Source organism: Rhineura floridana, chromosome 3 (genome assembly GCF_030035675.1).
Source record: "Rhineura floridana isolate rRhiFlo1 chromosome 3, rRhiFlo1.hap2, whole genome shotgun sequence".
NCBI lineage: Eukaryota > Metazoa > Chordata > Lepidosauria > Squamata > Rhineuridae > Rhineura > Rhineura floridana.
Window position 1 is genome coordinate 91,103,742 of NC_084482.1, and position 8,221 is coordinate 91,111,962.

Genomic DNA, 8,221 nt, shown 5'->3' on the forward strand with positions numbered 1-8,221 from the left:
TTTTTGTTTTGCACTGCAATGGGATTCAAGAGTTTTTTCTATACGTAGTTGAAAAATAAATCAACTGAAATCTATGGCCGTCTATCCAATAAATGTTTAACAATCGGATGCTAAATTCCATTGCTTTAACAGAACTTGTTTCCAAGTTATATGTGATATGTCTAAGCTTGAGGTCCTATGAATTGGCCAGCGGGAAACATTTTATGTTAAGAGTATTCTAATAGTGAGGATATATTGAATAAAAATTCTAGACGATACAAAATTACATAACTTTCATATAAAATGTAAACAAGACTATTTTAGACACGCTGTTCCCAGTCTAGCAAAGAGTAGGGTGCTTGATGTCTGCAGACTTAACTCTTTGTTAGATTTTGGCTTCTTCGATGTTTAGCAGAAACCAATGACACCTCTTTAGACAAACGTTAAGATAGATGCCAGTAAGATTTGAAATCAAGTGCTACTGAAATCAGTCCGAAAGAGAAAATTTCGTGAGGAAGCAAGCTTCTGCAAATGTATTGCTTGCTGGATTAAGAATTTTGGGAATGTGGCAAACCCCAAATCTCATTTAAGTATTAAATGCTAGATACCTTTGCTTTCCGTGGGATGCATATCTAAATGTTAATTGTCATTCTTGTGCACCTAGTTATGCCTAAATACATTTTCTTTTTTGTGTGTGTCGACCAAAGTAGCGTCCGAGCCTTCATTTTTTTAAAAGTATTCCTTAGGATCTTCATAACTCATGAAAGCGGATTTATTACCGGTGAGTGGAGGATGAGATTCTCAGTACGTGATCGGTCAATTTGAAGACATTTCCATTAAAGTCAATGGGACTAAATTTCCAAGTAAACTGATTTAACACCGGATGGCAGATTAATCCTCGTCCTGCGGAAGTCAATTGTAAAATACTGTCAACGGGATCTGGACTTGATTTGGAACATGTAGAACTGGACAGGACTTAAATTTAGCTACTTCTGTTTTAATTCGTTTATATAAAGAGGTGAGAGTCCTCTCCCCCAGTAATGTCAGGTAAGATGCTTCCACAGCTTGCGTGACAAAATTAAAACCTGATTTAGATTTATGAAATAATCTTTTCTGCTGATGCATAATACCGACAAATGTTCTCAGCGCCGGCAGTATAAATCCGCTCCTGATTTCCTCTTAGGATCAAAGAAATAAGAAAGGCTTGCAGATTTGGATTGGAAGTTCAGTTTTCACGATGTTTCGCTTTTGGGGGGGGGCAGGAAGTATGGAATGAATAATTCGACTTTAGGTCCTAATTTCTGTCACATGAATGAACACATTGCCGTTCCAGAAGCCTGTCCTCTTAATAAGAGCCTGAATTGCAAGGAAGGTGTGAGAGGCATGAAATACCAATTTGTGCCTGTCCATTTATAACTGGCTGGCATCCACATATCTCGACTTTCTTCTAAAGCAGCCAATGGATTTTAGGAGAGTAGGTGGTTTGTGGATTGTCATCCAGAGGGAAGGGGATGTCGAGTTTAGTACGAGCATGGATTGCACCCTTCAAGCACACGTGCAGCTCGATCCTACGCGTGTTTATTCAGAAGAAAGGTTTAGTTCAGTGGGACTGAACTTGCTAGCGCCTATATAGGATTTTCACTTTAGTGTAATGGAAGAAGATTCGTTGTTTGAAATTAATGAGAGGATCATCTTGCTCGCAAAACACGTTGTGTGGATCTTAATGGCTACAATTAATAAGCATGTTTGGGTTTCCAAGCGAAGGTAATTGGGATCATAGTATGGCCCCATTAAATTAAATGGGGACTTAATGGATCGGATTGCAGCCCTGATATTTTATTTTTAAAAGAAGCAATCTGCAAGCAACTGCATGAGAAAATTAAATATTTTTTTAAATCCCTCTCATCACCGAATTGTATGATCAAAGTAGGCATAAACGGGGAGGGGCAAGCGTTGCCAGGACAGGCTGTCTTTGCTAGAGGTGGGACAAGGAAATGAAATTGCAGTTTGAATAAAGTTTGATGACCACGTCTCCCAACCAGCTGTTGGATGAAAAGAAATCTGTCCCGCAGTAATTTAAAGGCTTGTTAACATCGCGATTGCTGTATTTTATTTTATTCTAAATCGCGAGTGAATTCTCAGAGCTCTGCAGATGTTTAAATTCGCGATTTACCCCCGCCCACGGGCATCAGGCCCGGTAGCGCACACTACTCATTCATCCACCCCTATGATTTCCCTAGACATCCTCGACGCGGAGCTGAGTCGCGTAGGTTTATGTGGACCGGAATAGAGCACTCTTAGGAAGCGGGTGGGCGGAGGTGAAGAAGGAGGGGGAGGAAGAATCTCCCATAGAGGAGATGAGTGGAAGCCCCAGGACAGCAAAGGCTGCGAGTTGACACCCCCCCCCGCAGGCAGGATATATAGATTCAATTGTGTATGAGGTGTGTTGCGGGGGGGGGAGGGAGAGGGATGTGTTTCTAAAAAAACAAAAAGCCACAGCCACAGGTCGCAGGGGGCCATTTCACGGCAGCGCTTCGCATTTCACGAGCACTGCCGGTGCCTTGGAAGCGACCGTGAGGATATTTGTTTTTTTCCCACACAAGCGCAGCTTTTATCAAGGCTCTGACCTTTCCCTCCGATTTGGCCTTTCCCTCCGAAATCGTGCAAGCGATTGGCAAACGTGTATTTGCTTTTGGAGGGGAGAAATAAGTGATAAACGAACCCCAATGTCATATCATAATACAATATAATAGAAAATACAATATACACTGATGACAGTCGGGAAGGGGAACTAGCGACGGGGAAACGCGGCAATCAAAAGCATTGTCTATCTGCCACAGGTAACCGAAGGGAGAAAGAGGCGCCGCCGATTTAGGCTGCAATCCAATACATGTCTACTCAGAAGTAAGCTCCATTGGGGTCAGTGGGGCTTCCTCCTAGGGAAGTGTGTATTAGATTGCAGCCCACGGTCTGGGAAGGACACCGCTCGCTCACGAACGAGCCGAAATCTATCAGAACCGGATATTCCGGGTGCCCTGAAAAATAACGTTTAGAGTGGGGCTCCATATCACCCGTTCCTTACGGACCCATCTTCTCAATTGTCAGAGGGTTCTTAGCTCGCTTTGCCCTTGACTTACAGCAGGACCCCTGCAGCTTCAACAAAAGGACTTTGTGGCACTCGAAGGCTAATGCATTTATTATGGCATAAACTTGCGTGGATTACAGCCCAGTGAAGTGGACTATAATCCACGAAATTTTATGCCATAATAAACCCGTTAGTGTTTAAGGTGTCACAAGATCCTTTGTTGCCTTTTGCTGCACCTAACACTGCTACCCTTCTGGCAATTGAAAACTCGTTAGAATAAATCATTTTGGATTGATGCTGTTTGGGAAACTGTATTATATTATGTGGAAGAAGGAAGTACAATCCAGTAAAGTAGATGACATTTACACAACATCCAAGCGGTGTGTTTAGGACACGAGTCCGTTGACGATTTGCGGGGTGAGGAGTAGTAGAGCGCTGGATTTCCAGTGAGGCTAAATAATCTAAAATCTGGGTTATAACGAGCAATATTAAATGGTCAATATTTGTAGAGTGCTTTGAATAATAAAATATTATAATCGTGACTAATATTCTGGCTACTGAAACAACATTAAGCTGTTTTGGATACGAGGCAATCTTTAATATTCCTTAGAATTAACAAATCACCATCATCATAATTATAAACAGTAATAATTTCATGAGCACTTTACAAATACGTGCTGATGGAGCATCTGGCTTTAATAGCTCGGAAGTAGGCAAATTAATTTTGTTTATTAAAGTGTGTACTGTATGTGTGTGTGTACACACATACACAATTATCCCCATTAGGATTAGACAAAATGCTGAAGAAAAATTGCCAGAAACAAACAGGCTTTGGTCAGACAGGCAACTTATTCCATTTTCTGCGTTTAGCCCCCCCCCCTTCCCTGGAGAATCAGAGGTCTCGTTTAAATCGATTAAATCTAGTTTAAATAAAACCGGTTCCTGAAAGTTATGCATGCAATTGAAATCAGTTTCCCGACTTTAGTTGCCCTTGTAGTGATGATGATTCTCGTTGTTCGTTGCCTTAGGAGAGCGTGCACGTCTAGATTTTTCGCTCTGTTAGGAGTTTTGTTCTTTTGGCAAGAAAGAGTGGTGGCGGCTTTGGCTTTGTTTCAGTGCCCCCCTTTTTAAATGGGGGAAAAATCGGTTTTGGTCCAGATCTTCTCCCACAGTTTTAATAATCCCACGGAAACTACAACGGCCATTAAGGAAATACCTTCATGCTCCTGACTTTTTCTTTCCGTCCTCCATCACTTTCCTTTAGAAATCTGTTTGAATTAAACATTCCTTCAGTCTAAATATCAGAGCGGAAGAGAGGTTGGACCATTCGTCACAGACTAAATAAAGGGGGGCTGTAATTTTTGAAAAGTGTAACCATGTTTGAGAGGTACACTACGTGGTAGCAAATTTACAAAATAAAGGGGCAATCCGACTAAAATTAAGGCCGCAGTCCCGTGCCAGTCCTACTGAATTCAGTGAGGCTTCCCTTGGAGTAAAAATGCACAGCATCGACATCCACACCCCACTGAAATCGATAGAACCTTAAAGAGCTTAGTATTGACTCGGTTCTGTTTATCGATGCTTCTCTCGTTGTCGTCATCTTAATGCTCATTATAACATTAGTCATGATAAAACCCTTAATTTTTTTTGTGCGAATAAACTCTCTGCTGAATTGCCGTGTGAGAGAAATATTAGACTGGCGTGCCTCTGTTTGCGTGTCTTAAAGAGGAGATCCTGAATGGTGTTGGAGAAAAATTAAAATAGTGCCAATGTTTATTATTATTAATGTTGGTCTTTTATTATTAAATTTATATCCCGCCCTTCCTCCGAAAAGCCCACATTTGCATGAATGGCATATCTGTTTTCCACTCCCACCCACCGCCCAAGGGCGAATGCAACTCTCCAGAAGGATGCAAGCATGGAGAAAAAGGCCCGACCCTCTTAAAGGTACGAAGTGCCTGTGTGTGCCTGCGGCGGGTCCAGAATCTTGCGGTCTTTCATGTAACCAAAAAGCCTGCTGCTTCATTTGTGCGTGTCAAATGTCTCTGAAAGAAGGCACAGGCCCAAGTCCAGAGCAGAAAAAGAAAAGTGCAGGCAAAAAGTGCCACGTTCCAACCATGGCTAGAAGAGATCCCTATAATGCAGCCTATCACGTCTAGATGGGCTGGAAGAGATCCCTATCAGAAACGATGGTGAGCGGCTGCTGGTTAGTATAGATAATAATGAGCTAGATGAACCGATAGCCTGACCAACAGCTTGACATGCTCATCTGTCCTGAGCAAGCTTTTTCCTAAATGCAGATAGCCCCCCCCTTTCTCTCTCTGTGCTTGTAGTGTATAAGAAAGGCTCCTATGCACACTTACTTCTGAGAAAGCCCCACTGGACTCAAGATCATTTACTTCTCAGCTAACCTGCATAAGATCAGGCTGCATTTGAATTTGGAATCTCCTGGGACTCACATCTTAGCCATTCAGTTATGAAGGGAATTGCAAGGGGAATACTGCTTAATTTGTTTAAGCCTTTTTTTCTTGACAGGAGCTTATGTGCTTCTAACAGCTGTGTGACAGGCAGAAATGCAACAGCAAAAGTATTGCCCACCATGGAGATTCAGTGCTGCGAACAGCTCTGCCTGCTGAATTTCTGCTTGCAGTAAAAGACACACAAGCTCTAGCTGAAACTTATTATTTTATTTGGTTTTATTGGTGGCCAGTGGTGTAGCCCTCCAGAGGCTCAGGAGGTCTTAGACCCCTTACCTTTTTGGGAGCAGAGTCCCAGCAGGGTCCCTATGTCTCCAGCATCCTATGAGCCAATCAGCATGAAAGGTGAGTGTGTTAGCCACTGACAAGAGCCTTCTAACATGCTTCCTTATCCTTTCCTTCTGATTGGAGCCAATCAGAATGAAAGGAGGTGAGTCAGGCACTGAGAAGACCCTTCTCAGCAGCTAACACTCTCCTCTTTTGTGCTTATTGGCTCCTAGGGATGTCTGTTGTTGTGGGAGATGGCATTAACAAGGATTTCGTTCTCAACTCAGCAGCAAAAAAAGAGGGAGGGACATGGCTGTGACTATCATGAAGGAACCCTGCACTTCTGAATTTGCCATTGCACTACTGTTTGCAAAAGGCCCATAAATGAACTGAGTAAATATGTTTCCTGAAAAGAACGTGTGTGCAGAGGAGGTCTGGGAGGAGGGGAAGAAATCCAGAGCAAGAGAACATTGCGGCTGTTATTCCTGGGTAAATGCACATTGAGAAAGTCCCATTGACTCTGTGGGACTTTCTAAGTAACTATGTATAAACTCAGGGGGTGCAACCTTCCCTTGTCTTTTGCAGCAGCTCACGTTAAGCTAGTCATTTTGAAACTATGTTTCAGGGAATCTTGAGGTTCCTCAAGTTTTCTAGGCGTTCTTCGTTGAAAAGATCAGCAGCAGCAGACAAAAGGCAGTTTGGCCGCCACTATGGATCTTGCCCTACAATCTGCAGGGTAGTTGTGGGGTGCTTCAGGTTGCCGTCTCAGATGTTTCCATGAACTGAGACCATATCCCAACATCTTCTGCTGCCACATGCAGAAGTTCCTCAGCAGACAAGCTGATGAGGTCAGAGTTCCTTGAAGGTCAAACATTTTGAAAACTTCCACCCAGAGATGGGGTTGTAAGGGGCTTCTTTGCTTGGCCTGATTTGGTTTCCACTCTCCCTGATGTCTAGGCCTGGGGACCGTCAGAGCTATCTATCCACAGCATGCCTGTCTTATCAGGCCTGTGGTAATTAGGGGTTAGAGGTGGTCGATAACAGAGATCCAACGGCCCTGGCTGGCATTAGCTATGCTTTTGGAACAAGAACAATCAGGACTGCCTTTCTCCTATGCCAGTGCTTAAGGGTGGTGTTCTCCACTGTGGGAGAGAGAGCCTTGGGGGGCTTTGTGTGCAGGGGTGGTTTCAGTCATGTGGGGTTTTACTCCACCAAGAAGCATGGCTTTTGTAGGTTTGAGGGAATCCAGATCAACAATCTTTAGTTTTGCAAAGGTTCATTGAGCATGAAGGGTTTATTTTAATGTGTTCATAGATTTGGCTACCTCTGTCCCCCCCTTTGATGGGTTGGGCCTAGGAGCAGATTGAATCTAGCACAGAAAACACACCTTCATAACGTGGTGTCACAAAAGGAACATAAGAAACTGACATGTCTAAATCAGACATTTGGTCAGTCCAGTATTATCTACTCTGGATTTCAGGAACGACTGTTTCCTATCCCTACCTGGAGCTGCTGAGGATTGAACCAGAGACTGTCTGCATGCAAGACATGTGTGCTGCCCATTGTGCTATACCCTATCTCCCTCCCATATACCATTTTATTCAACACAAATTAATCCGAGTAACTGCTATGCTACAATTACTTAGAGCCATCCTCAGATGCTCTTGGAGGTCACTGATTCATAGGGTCGCCATAAGTTGTGGTCGACTTGGAGGCACATAACAACAACAACAAACACATTATGCAGAATTAGTTAGCAGACTGAAATGGTAGAAGCCTGGGCTGTACCACTTTAGTCTGCTGTGGTGGTATGTGCGTGTAAAAAACTCTATAGTGTGCTAAACTAGCACACCAGGAACAGCACTGACCTAAAGCTTTAGCTCCTGGTGCCAGGCCTTTTACATGTAAAGCAATCAAAAATATAATCTCCCTTCCTAGGGATGTTGTTAGGGGAGGGGACCTGAGGATTTTTGTGTTGGACTCCAGATCTTCTGTCCTTCCCCCTTAAAAAAAAGTTTTTAAAAAGTGCTTATAGGGCTATTGGGCATGGCGCAAAGCATAGTTCCAGAGAAGCTCCATTCAACCTACATTTTAATTTGCTCAGAGCCCGAATTTGCATCTATATATGTGTATGTAAATTAGCATGTGCAAATGCTATGCAAATTTGTGTCATAGGCTTATGCCTTAAATCTTGTAGGTACCTAGCAACACCCTGTCCACCTTGCAGTCAAAGTGATCTTATTGAATATTTAGCCACCTCCTGTAGTGTAGTGGCAAATTCAGAAGTGCAAGGTCCCTTCATGAGAGTCACAGCCACACCCCCTTCCCCCTTTATCGCTGTTGGGTTGAGAATTAGATCCTTGTTAATGCCTTCTCCCACAACAACAGACATCCCTAGCAGCCAATCAGCATG